The sequence below is a fragment of the Tinamus guttatus genome, unplaced genomic scaffold, assembly GCF_059628265.1.
Source record: "Tinamus guttatus ecotype Peru unplaced genomic scaffold, ASM5962826v1 Tinamus_guttatus_pri_ptg001120l, whole genome shotgun sequence".
Classification (NCBI taxonomy): domain Eukaryota; kingdom Metazoa; phylum Chordata; class Aves; order Tinamiformes; family Tinamidae; genus Tinamus; species Tinamus guttatus.
In genome coordinates this window covers 89,964-103,340 of record NW_028289654.1, presented here as the reverse complement: position 1 = coordinate 103,340, position 13,377 = coordinate 89,964, and the positions used below count along the sequence as shown (strand labels likewise).

Genomic DNA, 13,377 nt, shown 5'->3' with positions numbered 1-13,377 from the left:
GGGTTTGGACTAGATGACCTCTAGAGGTCCCTTCCAACCTTAAGCATTCTATGATTCTATGATTCTAGGTCAACCCCTAATCTGTACTGGTGCCTGGGGTTATTCCACCCCAGGTGCAGGACCCTGCAGTTGTCCTTATTGAACCTCCTGAGGTTCCTCTCTGCCCAACTCTCCATCCTGTCAAGGTCTCTCTGAATGGCAGCACAGACCTTGGGAGTGTCGGCCACTCCTCCCAGTTTGGTGTCATCTGCAAACTTGCTGAGGGAGCACTCTGTGCCCTTGTCCAAGTCACTGATGAACAGGTTGAAGAGCACCGGGCCCAGTACTGATCCCTGTGGGACACCACTGGCCACAGGCCTCCAACTATTCCCGGCCCCATTTACCACCACCCTCTGGGTTCTGCCATCCAGCCAGTCCTCAATCCACTTCACTGTCCACTCGTCCAGTCCACACTTCCGGAGCTTTCCTATGAGGATGTTATGGGAGACGGTGTCACAAGCCTTGCTGAAGTCAAGGTAGACAACAGCCACAGCTCTCGCATTGTCCATCCAGCCAGTCACATCATCGTGGAAGGCTATCAGATTCGTCAGACACGACTTCCCCTTGGTGAATCCATGCTGACTACTCCTGATCACCTTCTTTTCCTTGGCATACCTAGAGATGGTCTCTAGGATGAGGTGCTGCATCACTTTTCCAGGGATGGAGGTGAAGCTGACCGGCCTGTAGTTTCCTGGCTCCTCCCTCTTGCCCTTTTTGAAGACTGGAGTGACGTTGGTTTCTTCCAGTCCTCCGGCACCTCCCCTGCTCTCCATGACCTCTCGAAGATGATGGAGAGCGGCTCAGCAATGACCCCTGCCAGTTCCCTCAGCACTCTTGTGTCGGGGATTGCGGCTGGTCTGCTGATAGGCTCGGGGGCTGGCGCCCCCGGAGGCGGCCATGACCTCTGCGGGGCGGAGCGCATGCCCGGAACCCTGCGCCCCGCCCCTCCTCCGGGCGGGTACACAAGATGGCCGCAGGCAGCCGGCGGCTGCGGCCCGCCTGGATGGCAGCAGCGGACCAGCCTGCAGCACCGGCCGGGCCTCCCCCCACGGCAGCCCGGCGGCGCCGGTGGCGGAGGCAGGGGCAGGTGCTGGCTAGGGCAGCAAACATTTACTGCATGACCGAGGCAGAGCTGGTGGACGTGGCCCTGAGGGTTCTGGCCGAGATCAGAAGCTGCAGCCCGAGGAAGCGCAGGAGAAGATCTGCAGCGCAGCCAGCATGGAGGAGTGCAGCGACTGCGACACTCTTGGGTGCATCCCATCCGGGCCCGTAGATTTATGGGTGTCCAGTTTGCCTAAATAATCCCTAACCCAGTCCTCCTCGACCAGCGGAAAGTCCTCCTTTCTCCTGGTTCTCTCTCTTGTTTCCGGGCTCAGTACATGGGGACTGGCCCTAGCAGTAAAGACTGAGGCAAAGAAGGCATTTAGTAACTCTGCCTTCTCTGCATCCTCTGTCACCAAGGCACCCTCCCCAATCAGCAGCGGACTAACATTTTCCCTAGCCTTCCTCTTGCTGCTGATGTATTTGCAGAAGCCCTTCCTGTTGTCCCTGACATCTGTCACTAACTTTAATTCCAAATAGGCCTTGGCCTTCCTCGTTGCATCCCTGCATTCTCTGACAATGTCCCTATATTCTTCCCATGTGGTCTGGCCCTTCTTCCACATTACCTACGTGCTCTTTTTCTCTTTAAGTTTACCCAAGAGCTCCTTGCCCATCCACACAGGTCTCCTGCTCACCTTGTTCAACTTCTTTCTTGTAGGAATGCACCGATCCTGAGCTTGGAGAAAGTGGTGCTTGAATAGTAGCCAACTCTCCTGGACCCCCTTTCCTTCTAGCATCCTTGCCCAGGGGATTCCTCCAAGGAGTTCTCTGAAGAGGTCAAAGGTAGCTCTCTCTCAAAGTCCAGGGTTGCAATCCTACTTCTTGTCCAGCTTCTTCCTCGCAGGAGCGTAAATTAATTCCAACATCTCATGGTCGCTGCAGCCAAGACTGCCCCCAACCCTCACATTTCCCACCAGACCATCTCTGTTGGTTAGTATCAGGTCTAGCAGCGCCCCTCCCCTTGTTGGCTCATCAACCACCTGCATCAAGAAGTTATCTGCAATGTTCTGCAGGAACCTCCTGGACTGTCTGCTCCTAGCTGTGTGATTATCCCAGCAGACGTCAGGGTGGTTCAAGTCCCGCATAAGGACCAGGGCTTGGGATTGTGAAGCTTCTTGCAGCTGCCTGTAGAAGGCCTCATCCACCTACTCTCCCTGGTCAGGAGGCCTGTAGTAAACTCCCACGACAGTGTCGCCCCTGTTGTCCTGCCCTTTAATCCTCACCCACAGGCTCTCGACCCGTGCTTCGTCCTCCCCTACGCTGAGCTCCATGCATTCGAGTTGCTCTCTCACGTAAAGAGCAACTCCGCCACCTCGCCTTCCTGACCTGTCCTTCCTGAAAAGCCTAAAGCCATCCATGGCCACATTCCAGTCATGAGAGCTGTCCCACCATGTCTCAGTAATTGCAATGAGGTCATGGCCCTGCAATCGCACACGCATCTCCAGTTCGGCTTGTTTATTTCCCATGCTGCATGTGTTTACATAGAGGCATTTGAGCTGGGCACTCAACGTGCCTCTCTTTCTAGCTGGGGCAGCTGGAACTTGACCATGTGGGCCTTCAGGAGGTCTCTTGTTTTCCCATCTCGCTTCTTCAGGCTTAGGGTGCCCTACACAGGCTATGGAGTTAGGCGGCTGCGAGTGGCATGGCAGGCCATCACCTACCCCATAACCTGCTTCCCCGATGATACCTTCCTCCCCATCCTCAAATCTAGTTTAAAGCCCTCTCCATGAGCCCTGCTAGCTCATGTCCCAGGGCTCTCTTCCCCCTTTGAGAAAGATGGATCCCATCAGATTCCATCATGCCTGCCACTGTGTAAGGCTTCTTGTTACCGAAGAAACCAAAGTTGTGGCGATGACACCAGCCATGGAGCCACATGTTAATGGAGCATGTCCTCCTGTTTCTTTCTATATTGCTGCCATCACTGGGAAGAATGGAAGAGAATATGACCTGCGCGCCTGAGTTCCTAATTGTCTGCCCCAGTTCCCTAAAGTCCCTTTTGATTGCCCTCAGGCTGCGTGTTGCCGCTTCTTCTACTCCCACATGTAGGATCATCAATGGATAATAGTCAGTGGGTCTAACCAGGCTGGGAAGTTTCTGTGTGACATCCTTAACCCGGGCCCCAGGAAGGCAGCAGACTTCTTTAAGAGGAGGGTCGTGCCTACATATCGGACCCTCCATGCCCTGAATTGAGGAATCACCCACAACTATAACATGCCTTTTCTCCCTCATACTTGTGGTAACGATACGCGGGGTTCGTCTTTCTGATTGTGTTCCTATTTTTGGAGGAGAGAGATTCTCGCCTACCCTATCTACTGATTGCCCTTTCTCCTCCAGGGCCTCGTACCTATTGGCTAGAGGGTACCTATTTGCTAGGGGGCCTGCAGTAAAGCAGGCTTTGTACACTTTGAGTATTTGTAGTTTGTAAATATAGTGAGAATGTTGATGACTTTTGTCTTAATTTTCATGCTGTTGGCTTTTTGTTTTTTCCCCTAACAAGAACCACCTGATCTACCTCATGATTTTTCCTGCCACGCTCGAGACATGAAAAAGATAATATGTACTTGGAGCCAAGGATGACACACCTATCTCTACGGACAGCATTCAACAAAATACACTTTTTTTTGAAGAGTAAGTCTCATTGTAGTTACATTTCACTCCAGCCTGTGCTGTACTGAACAATGGTCAATTTCTTTCTGTTCGTTAAAATCTGTGCCCTTAGTTAGACTAGCTATAACAAATTGCAAGTCCATCAGACCAACTTCTGCTTTATACAAGGTGTAAGAGCATTCCTTTTTGGTCAGTTTGCTTGGATATCTTTAGCTAGGCATGAAGACACACTGCAAATAGGATATACATAACATAAAAGTATGACAGATGATGGCACTATTGACTCAAACTGATGATTCCCAAATAGCCCCAATAGCCCCAGCTTCCCTGGTTCTTCACCTTTATGATTTTATAACTCTTTATGCTGGTGTTTTCCTTCTTGACCTATTGAGCTACTGACAATCTCATCTCAACAATCCTGTTTCTGTGTGTGATTTTAACTTATGTCTCCGAAGACTTTCTCACACCTCTTTCTCAGCAGTTTGGGTCAAGGTTATGCAGCTGTAGCATATCAGAGCTGAGCCTTGGCTCCTTGCTACACAGGCAGCTAAATCCCTAGGAGAGAAGTGGGACCTTGCATCAGGGACTGCAAGAGAAAAGGTGTCATGATAGACTTTTGTTAGAAGGTCTCAACATAAGACAGGTCATCATTGCATAGTAACTTCATACTCTCTGCATCATTCATTTCCATTAAAATAGTATGATGTGGATGAAAAAAAATAAAAAGATGCACTGAAATTACTGTTTTATTTAAAAGCTTAACTGTAGCCATGAGAATGGTTTAATTCTTGACATATCAAGTCCCTAATTTAGAAAGCTGTAAGCCCATGATGAAATTCTTAATACATTTAGCTGTACCCCAAAAGGAAAAGAAGTACAAAGAAAGAAGGCTTTCTTTTAATTGCAAGAATACCTACATTCATCCTACTTTGGAGCAGGGGAAAGAATTGGGTGGCCTCTGATAGTTTCAGCTTTATTTTCCATGTAGCTATATTCTACTTTGACATAAGCAATTTCAATCTGTCTTGATTCTACATTAAGGAAAATTGTCTTTCTTTCCCCCCTTCTTCTTTGATAGATTTGCCCAAAAATTGATTCCATGCACAGTAAATTGTTCTAAGAAGTGCTCATGTTCTTGGGATATAAACCAGAAGAGGGTCTATAATATCATGCTGACTGATGAAAACTCACTGGGAAAGAAAACTGCCATGGATGCTTTTGATGTAACTCACAGAAGTAAGGCCTTTTCTGTTTCTTTGTTGAAGGCCCTGTTCTCTTATTTACCCTAATACTTGGTTGCAAATTTAAATATAGAAGTAAAAGTCCTTTATTTTTTTTTGTCTTCTCAGTTTCTATTAGCTATCTTTCCCTGTGCTATAGTTACCTGCTGCCTCTTCAGTTTCAGCTTTGCAAAGTTCTGTTAATGTTAGAAAACAGTTTTATTCCAAAGGTCACATTTAGTTATAGACATGACCCATTCTGGTTTCAAAATCCATCACTTTAATGGAGATGATTCATAATGTGGAAAGCAACAATACAAAAATACATTTTTTATTCAAGACAAATCTCTGTGTTGAAAACTTGGGAATTAATTTCTTTCTCCAGAATATTATTGCTACTTATTACGGAAGTTACCCTCTATCCAAAATAAAATGAAAATTCTTATTTTGAAAAAAGTAAGTCAGGAGAGGGGGAAAGATGTTAATGTGTCTTGGTGCACAGCTAATATGGGACAGTAACATCTGCCCTGCTAGTGTAAGGGGAGTATTCAAGCATCAGTGAAATAAAACAAGTTACTCTGTGAGCAGTAACTAATGCTTGTAGTTCTTTTTTCTTCTTGTTAGTTTGTGTCCTTTATCACGGTGTGCCCCAACACAGAGGCCCCAGGTTCCACAAGTTCCGCATGATCTTCCTCCACCTCAAAACACATGGATCTTTCCTGCATCTCCAGCAGGATTTCCAGTTCTCCTTGTGTTCTCTTGACCCACCACATCCACCTCACATTGTTTCCAAGGCCCTTCTGCACCCTTCATGTTTGAGGAGGTCAGAGGTAGCATGTTCATGATTTTGGTTGTGCAGCTGATGGACCATGAGTCTGTGATGTAACTCTTGGGTTCTGGCAGCACTTCCTTCATTAGTGTTTCACTGGCTGCTGTTGTTCGATTTGGCTTAAAGAGGCCTATGAGTTCTGAAATTTGACAGTTTGGTTCTTTGAGGGAGGAATAAATGGAGCAGGAAGAGAGTAGGAGAGGAAACTGGCAGGTGGTAGAGAGTCAACACAATTTTATAAATTTAATATTAATGGGAAATTATCAGGCTAAAATAGACTACATTCAGCACAGTTATGAACATTAGAGTTCAACTTTTTTTTTTTCAGTCTGATTATTGTTACAGAAATATGTACAATATTTATTATGGATTAATCTTTTAGGTAGTGATTGCAGTAGAGTCCCTTATGTTTTTTTCTGATCCTGGCAATATTTAAAGTATAATTTGGCCTATTTAAAAAATGTCATAAAATAAAGGAAATGAAGTACATCATTTCCAATTCTATGTATTACAGCAAGGGTTTTCTGTGTCAAACATGAACTCCTTTAATTCTGAAATTCCTCAATTTGTAATTCATGTTCCATGAAGCTCTAGCATAGTAGCCCACACCTATAAGCACATTCCACACTCATATCACTTAAGTCATTGTGTCTTATTTCTTGTGGTTGAGTTGACTGTCTGGGAAGGTTTGAGAACTGCTGCCTTGCCCAGACCCTGAATTCTGTTGGGTTTGCAGAAAAAGTCTCAGACTGTGTCTTTTGCTTGTGATGTTCCAAATTATCCCCAAGTCAGTGCAAGTTTTTTTTTTGTTGTTGTTTTTTAACTTGTATGATGTTTATTTACAAGGATATGTTTACATTCAGAAATCAATTTTTACTGATTTATATCTACCTGTCTACACAGGCAAAAATATCTTAGGCGGTATTTCTTGCATGCTTTTACTCCTCAATTAAAATACTTCAAAATCTTTCATTCATTATGTGTTTTACAAGAACAAACCTGTACTTTCTACTGGCAGTTCATCCCTCTGCACCCTCCGAGCTGTTTGGACATTGTTCGGATACAAAAATCATGTTGTACTGGAAACATTGAAACAAAGGACTTACTTAAACTCTTTTGTCAGATGGAAGTGCTCCACCCTGATGGGAAAGCAGAACTGGTATGAAACCTGAATTTCATACACAAAAACATAGTAAATATCTTTCTGACTTAGGATTAAAAAAATACTTCCCCAGCAATTTGAATACTCACAGTGTGTAGAGAGCTCTCTCTTCCAGATAAGAGCTCCCAAGCTCTGTCTACCCTGATCATGTCATCCACATGGGCAGCATTTGTCCTGAGTACAAATTAATGTTGATACTTCCTATACTGCTGGCCAACATATTACCCTGACTGCTCTGCATGGGTAGTTATGTCCTTTGCTGAACAGACCAAGGTTTGTTGAAATAGAAGAAAATACAAATGGGCCTTATAATTGCTGTTATTGCAGCTATTGCTAGTTTCAATTGCTCGTGTTTCTGTAACTCATATCATCTTATAAGCAAGAGGTAGAGAGGTGTGGTGAAGGAGCAGGCTTTTCTGCTCCTAGTCCAGGAGCTTTCTGGATACTATTGGCCTGTCTGGTTCCTAGTAGTGGACCCAAGTTTAGTTTTTCTTTCCATCCTTTCCCACTCCTTGAGAAAGAGTGTCTCAATAGAGTCCTTATCTTTCAAAAATAGTGAGGCTGATCAGCTGTTTGCATAAGTATTGTGATTTATCCTTTAGTCCTCTTCAAAGGTAGCTTGGCTCTAGCATGTAAAAGGATATTATTAAGATCATGAGCAACATGTATTCTGTCCGCAGTATTGCCTAAGAGTGGTTAGATCAAGTGGCATCTGCAGATGACTGTTGCAGGAGACAGTCAGAAGAGAGGTGAAGAAGAGGTGAAAAGCATGCTCACTTTTTGACTTTTACCAGAACTCACCCTGAGTCATAGGAGAAATGAGAGGGAAGACTGGACAAAAAAAAGAAAGAAAAGGCAGCAGTAGATAGTGTGCATTTGTCTAGAACAGCTTCTTGCTGTGAAGTGAATAAGAGCCCCAGGTAGGGTGAGGACAAGGTCTCAGTAAATTACCTCTGCCTTGATGTTAATAGTGGTCATCTTACAGGCTATTGTGAAAGACTTCTAATCAGACCGTTGCACAAAGGAGGCTTGCACACCTCTGTTTGAGCATCCCAGTCTTTGGATCTTTTGCCATATTTCTTTTTTTCTCTTGACCATGGTTCCATAATTACATTTTCCTTCTTGAGCTTAACCTGCTATTCGTAGGATCTACAGACAAAACCCCCTTTCTCATGAAACTGCTCTGTTGTTCTGTCCTGCAGCACAACAGCTCCAGCATGCGCCTCCAATATGCCAGCATCACCGTGGGGGGACTGCAGCCATACATCCAGTACACACTTCAAGTACGCTGCGGGACAGCCCAGCACTTCTAGAGGTGGGGTGAATGGAGCAAGGCCCAAACCTTCAGGATGGAGGAAGCAAGTACGTCTGGCCTTTTGGGACTGGGAGCTTGAAGGCTGGTCTTTGATTGCCACCTCTGCTTGTTATTTACAGCTGCTTTTATGCTGTGTAGCTAAAACAGAGGCTTGCTGCATGTATGAAAGCACTTTAAGCAAACTTTAGGAAGGAGGCTTAAATAGTTTTCTTCCTACCTGCCAGTCTCTATCATTTCATCCAGGGCAGGCAGTAAGACATGCAGGCTGGAGAAATTGTGCAGAAAAGGAAACAAAGACCTGAGAATTGCAAGCAAAGAGAGATTTTCTAGGGAAATGAGGCAGACATTCATACAGAAGAACAAAAACAGCAAGAAATTAAAAGATGAAGTTTTGGCAAGACTCATCTAGAAAGAGAGATTTGAGATTTATTTCCCTCTCTTCAGAGGCCTATGAGTTCTCTCTTCAAAGAGGGGGAAATAAACTGTTTGTCCTTTCTGCACCTAGAATGTCTTGTTTTACTGTGTTTATTACAAGTCCATCAGGGAAACTGGATATCTGGAGAGAAATTACGCCAGTTTTGGGTGGGCGGAATGTGACCTTATTCTGGAAGGTGAGACATGGGTATAGAAACAATAATGAACCTCTATATAAAGGAATTGGAAACTTCTCCCCAAAGCTTTAACCAGTCCATGTGTGTAAGTCCCTAACGGTACATAACAACTACTCATGAAAAAGTTCTTTTGTTAGATTCTTAAAAGATTACATGTAACATATTTCAGAACTTATGTAGCGGTATGATGGTGTGTTTTCCTGGCATTGCAGACATATATATATATAGTTTTCCAAACACTGTAACAAGAAAAATTACATTACTGAGATTTGCATGTTTCCATTTCAACCAGTGTTTGTATGCATGTATGCAAGCAAGTGCTTGTGTCATTACAAAAGTAAACTGTTTTATTGCAACAATAATTTAGTAAGTAATTGGTGTTTAAAATTTGCTACTACACACATAACTTTTCCCCCAGCTAACACCAAGTTTTCAAGCAAATGGAAGAAGTATTTCATATAAAATAACCTGAGAAAAAGTTGAAGAGGACTCTAAGCCTGAGCATATCTCCATTTCATCAGTCTATAATACCACAAGGATTTTCATTGATAGTGATCCTTATAAAATCAGTGTTGTGGCAAAGAACAATGTTAATTATTCACTTCCTTCAGTAATGATCATCCCTGGAGCTACAGGTAACAGCAATATTTTCTGCTGAGTTTAGATTTCCTTTACAGAAGTTTTGTTTCTACCTATTTTATGTGAAGTGGTAATTTATCATCTTGGGTAAATAAATTAACCTGGCCTTTTAACTAAAATTGTTACTATTTGGAAATTACTATTGTATTTTGGCCTCTAAAGTGGTAGCTATATGCAAATTAAGCTGAGGTACCTCAATCCATCCCTCACAACAGAAAGTCTGTGTCCACAGGGAATCTACACAGATTAATATATGTTTAGCTCAGAGCTAGGCCTTAGTCCTGCAGCAAGTGCCATAGATGCAGCCAATGTCTCGCATGAGTCTTTGCATGTGATCAGCCTCCTATGTCTCTTGCTTATCATTTACAGCTGCATTTTCTGCAGTTCAGTTCTTTGTACAAATGCAGAGTAATTTAACTGCTAGGTTTTGAGAAATCAGGTTCTTATAGATAGAGATCAGCTCTCCATGTATGAAAGAGCCATATGTCTATATATCTGTTAATGATGGAACACACAGATTTATTAGTGTTTAAACAGCTTGGCATAGAAACTGTATCAACCCTCATTTATGCATCAGTGGTCTAATATTGGAAAATAATATAAATATAAATTCTGTTTTGTTTATTAATAGGCACTGAAAAGGAGCTCAGCATTTCAGATCTTAAAGAAGACCAGGTTATTGGTGCAGACGATGGCATTTTTCTTTCCTGGGAACCTAGAAATACATATGATGGTTACATTGTTGACTGGTGTACCTTCCCAGAGTTGCAGCCCCGTGATCTTCAGTGGAAGAGATTTGGGCCCCACAATTCCAGTACTTTGATCAGCTCAGGTGAAAGCAGAACAATCTTTTTTTTTTTTCTGATGTTGGTTCTTATGCTCTGGGCCTTAATTGAATTTAGGATACAAATCCTATGGAATGCTGAAACCTGTGCAATGCAAGTGTAATTCTTTGAAAAGGGGTAGAATTGTGTTTGCCTAATAGCTGGATCAGACACCACACACACATCAGCACCACTGAGCCTATTTATTGGAAATCAGCCTAATATTTTGGCAAAACCCCTTCTGAGTAGCCTGTGGTAAAGCCTTGAAGGAGGGTAGTGGGGTTAATGAAGGAGTTCAAAATCTTCAAAATTTGTTTTCAGCAAGAGCAGCAGAATAGAGCTCTGCCTTACCTGTAGCACAGGTCAGAAGTTTAGACACACACAGAGCTTAGTGAGAGTGGGTGCCACAGAGAGATGTCTCAGCACCAGTCCTTGCTTAGCATCAGTTGTGTGTTTCTGTCCTCATGGTGGCCATTAGACCTGAATTCTTTCTGGATGTATGGAAGTCATTCTGATCCACTTGTGCAGCTGCAGGATTATAGCCTTCCTCAAGCCTCTGCCAGCTGAGCCCACTTTGGAATAAAGCATGTTGGATCAAAAATTGACTGAACACATTTCCATGTGCATTAAACGAGCTACACTTCAATTAATGCAAACACATGGAGTGTTCTTTTACAGGAGCCTCTTCACTGACAGTGTGGTGAGTGTTTCAGTAGAGAATATGTTGTCTGGTTCCTCAGTGGGTCGTACCTGGGTAATGTGATTGGGAGTGACTGTCTGTGAGGAAAACACATAGTTTTGGTATCTAACTCTTTTTTTTAGCTTCGTTTGTGCCAGGGGGTGGGATACAACTTCCACATCTATGGATCTGTTGCTAATACAGTCTCCTTGTTGGAGAAGACGACTGGTTATCTCAAGGAGCTCCGTACGTTGGCCACATATTTTACAGGCTTTTTCTTGTCACTAGTTACAGAAACGACACAGCAAATGCAGCTTTATCATTGGTGAAGAACGTACGAGTTGTGAAGCAATGCAAATGGCTTATGTAGAGGATGTTTAACTAGTGCAGTGACCAGGCAGAATCCATGTTAGTGCAGTTAGACGAGAACTTTGTGTAGAAGGTGGGCTATGTGACAGCTTTGTGAAGCTGACAGGTTTTTGGAGTGCTTTGGGTGTGTGAAACTTTTAAATACAAGTAGAATTTAAACAGAACCACTGCTTGGGAATTTAGAATTCTTTCAGGTAAGAAGATAAAGGGTATGTCTACCATCCAGTTCCTTTCTTCTAGCCCCCACGCTTGACCCTCCTGTGAAAAAAATTCATCTGACTTTCCATGCAGTAACACTGTCTTGGGATTCTTATCCCACAACTGCGTCGCAGCCTGGCTTTATAAGAGGCTACCATGTTTACCCCTCTCCTGTGCAAGAGGACTGCAGTCTGAAAGAATCCAAAAAACACATTCTTCCAGGTAACTGACCTAGGAAGCTCTGTCGTTGGTAGAGGCTAAAAGCCTGTGTGTGGTTGTAGCTGATACGGCAATCTCTTGGAAAGTTCATATTAGATAAGCAAATTGGCACATTAGGCAAGATACAGATTCCTCCCTAATGCTTGAGGTGCTAATGGGGAGAAGCAGTCCTGGCATTATGCAGATCTATATCTTCCTTTAACTTTAGAATGGATTCCTGCAGTACCGGAGCAGGAATCAGGTTTCTGCTTCTTGCACTCTGGGTTCTGGATAAATTTCTGAAACATCTGTTTGTGGTCAACTTGGATGAGACTCATAGGAAGCATGTCAGTTTTACTAGGATTTAGCTTATTCTAGAAACAGATGGGATGCCTTTTATATGCCTCAGAGTTGGAACATTGTAGAAATTCCCCATTTAAATTCCTTTACAATGAAAATATTCATAGCTGTGCTCTACAATGGAGTTCCTTGTGCAGAAGAGCTAAGCTGGGATGTGGCACAAAGCCAAATTTAATCTTTGGTTTCCGATTTTCCTGCTCCATACCCCAAGCTGCTACAGATGCATTGAAATTTCCATGTGTTTGTTTCCAACACATCCAAGGGTATATTTTTTGTTGTTGTTTTGCTTTTTCCCTCCCCTTACCTCTTCTCACAGGTGGTTCATGTCCTGTTTCAGATCCTTTCTGCTGATTAGACTAGTACCAGGCTGAAACATTAAGTTTGAACTGAAGGAGGCTTATGCCATAGTTCCTACCAAAATTAAATTAATCACAGTGGTACCCTAATTTTGCAAGTAATCCCAGTTAGGAAGAGTTTAAGACATTTAAATCAAAGATTGTCTGCTTCCCCATTTGCCTGAGCTGGCACATAACAGGTGTCACCCACAGCAGGAGGAAGAAGCTGCCCCTTCTCTCCCTGGGCTCTGGAATTGCCTAATGGAGAGGCAGGGACTTTTTTTTTTTTTTTTTTCTTCATGCAGACATTTCTTAGTCTTTGAGGATTACAGGATTTGGAAGAAAGGAAAGAAAAAGAAAAGAGAAAAGAGAAAAAAGAAAAGAAAAGAGAAGAGAAAAGAGAAAGAAGAGAAGAGAAGAGAAGAGCAAAAAGAAGAGAAAAGAGAAAAAAGAAAAGGAAAAAGAAAGGAAAAAAGAAAAGGCAGTGGGTAGGTGGTCTGCCAGGATGAGCTGGACTGCAGGCAGACGGGGTAGAGGGGACGTGAGTGCAGCTCATCGGCAGAGTCAGGATGCCTCAGCTTCCACAGAGGAAAGTGCACTTACTGAAAAGAAGGCGACCCATAAACGTGCTGTTATTTCATTGGTTTAGCAGTCTCACACCTATTTGTAACATCTGGTTTCATTTTAGATGGTTTGGTGCTATGTAAATACATAATTGAAAACCCAGGAGAAAAGAGATACACTGTGAAACACCTCATACCTAATACCAAATACAAACTAGTGGTTAAAGCATATACAGGTGGAGGAGAGACTCCCATTGCCAACTTAAACCTTTTTAAATTTCATATTCTTGGAAGCAGCTTCATGCATGCATATCTGCTTGGCCACTGA

General features: G+C 43.4%; 1 pseudogene; it reads left to right on the top strand.

Moving 5' to 3' along the window:
• LOC104575754 (oncostatin-M-specific receptor subunit beta-like) overlaps positions 1-13,377 on the top strand; it is a 39,060-nt pseudogene extending 25,683 nt beyond the window's left edge.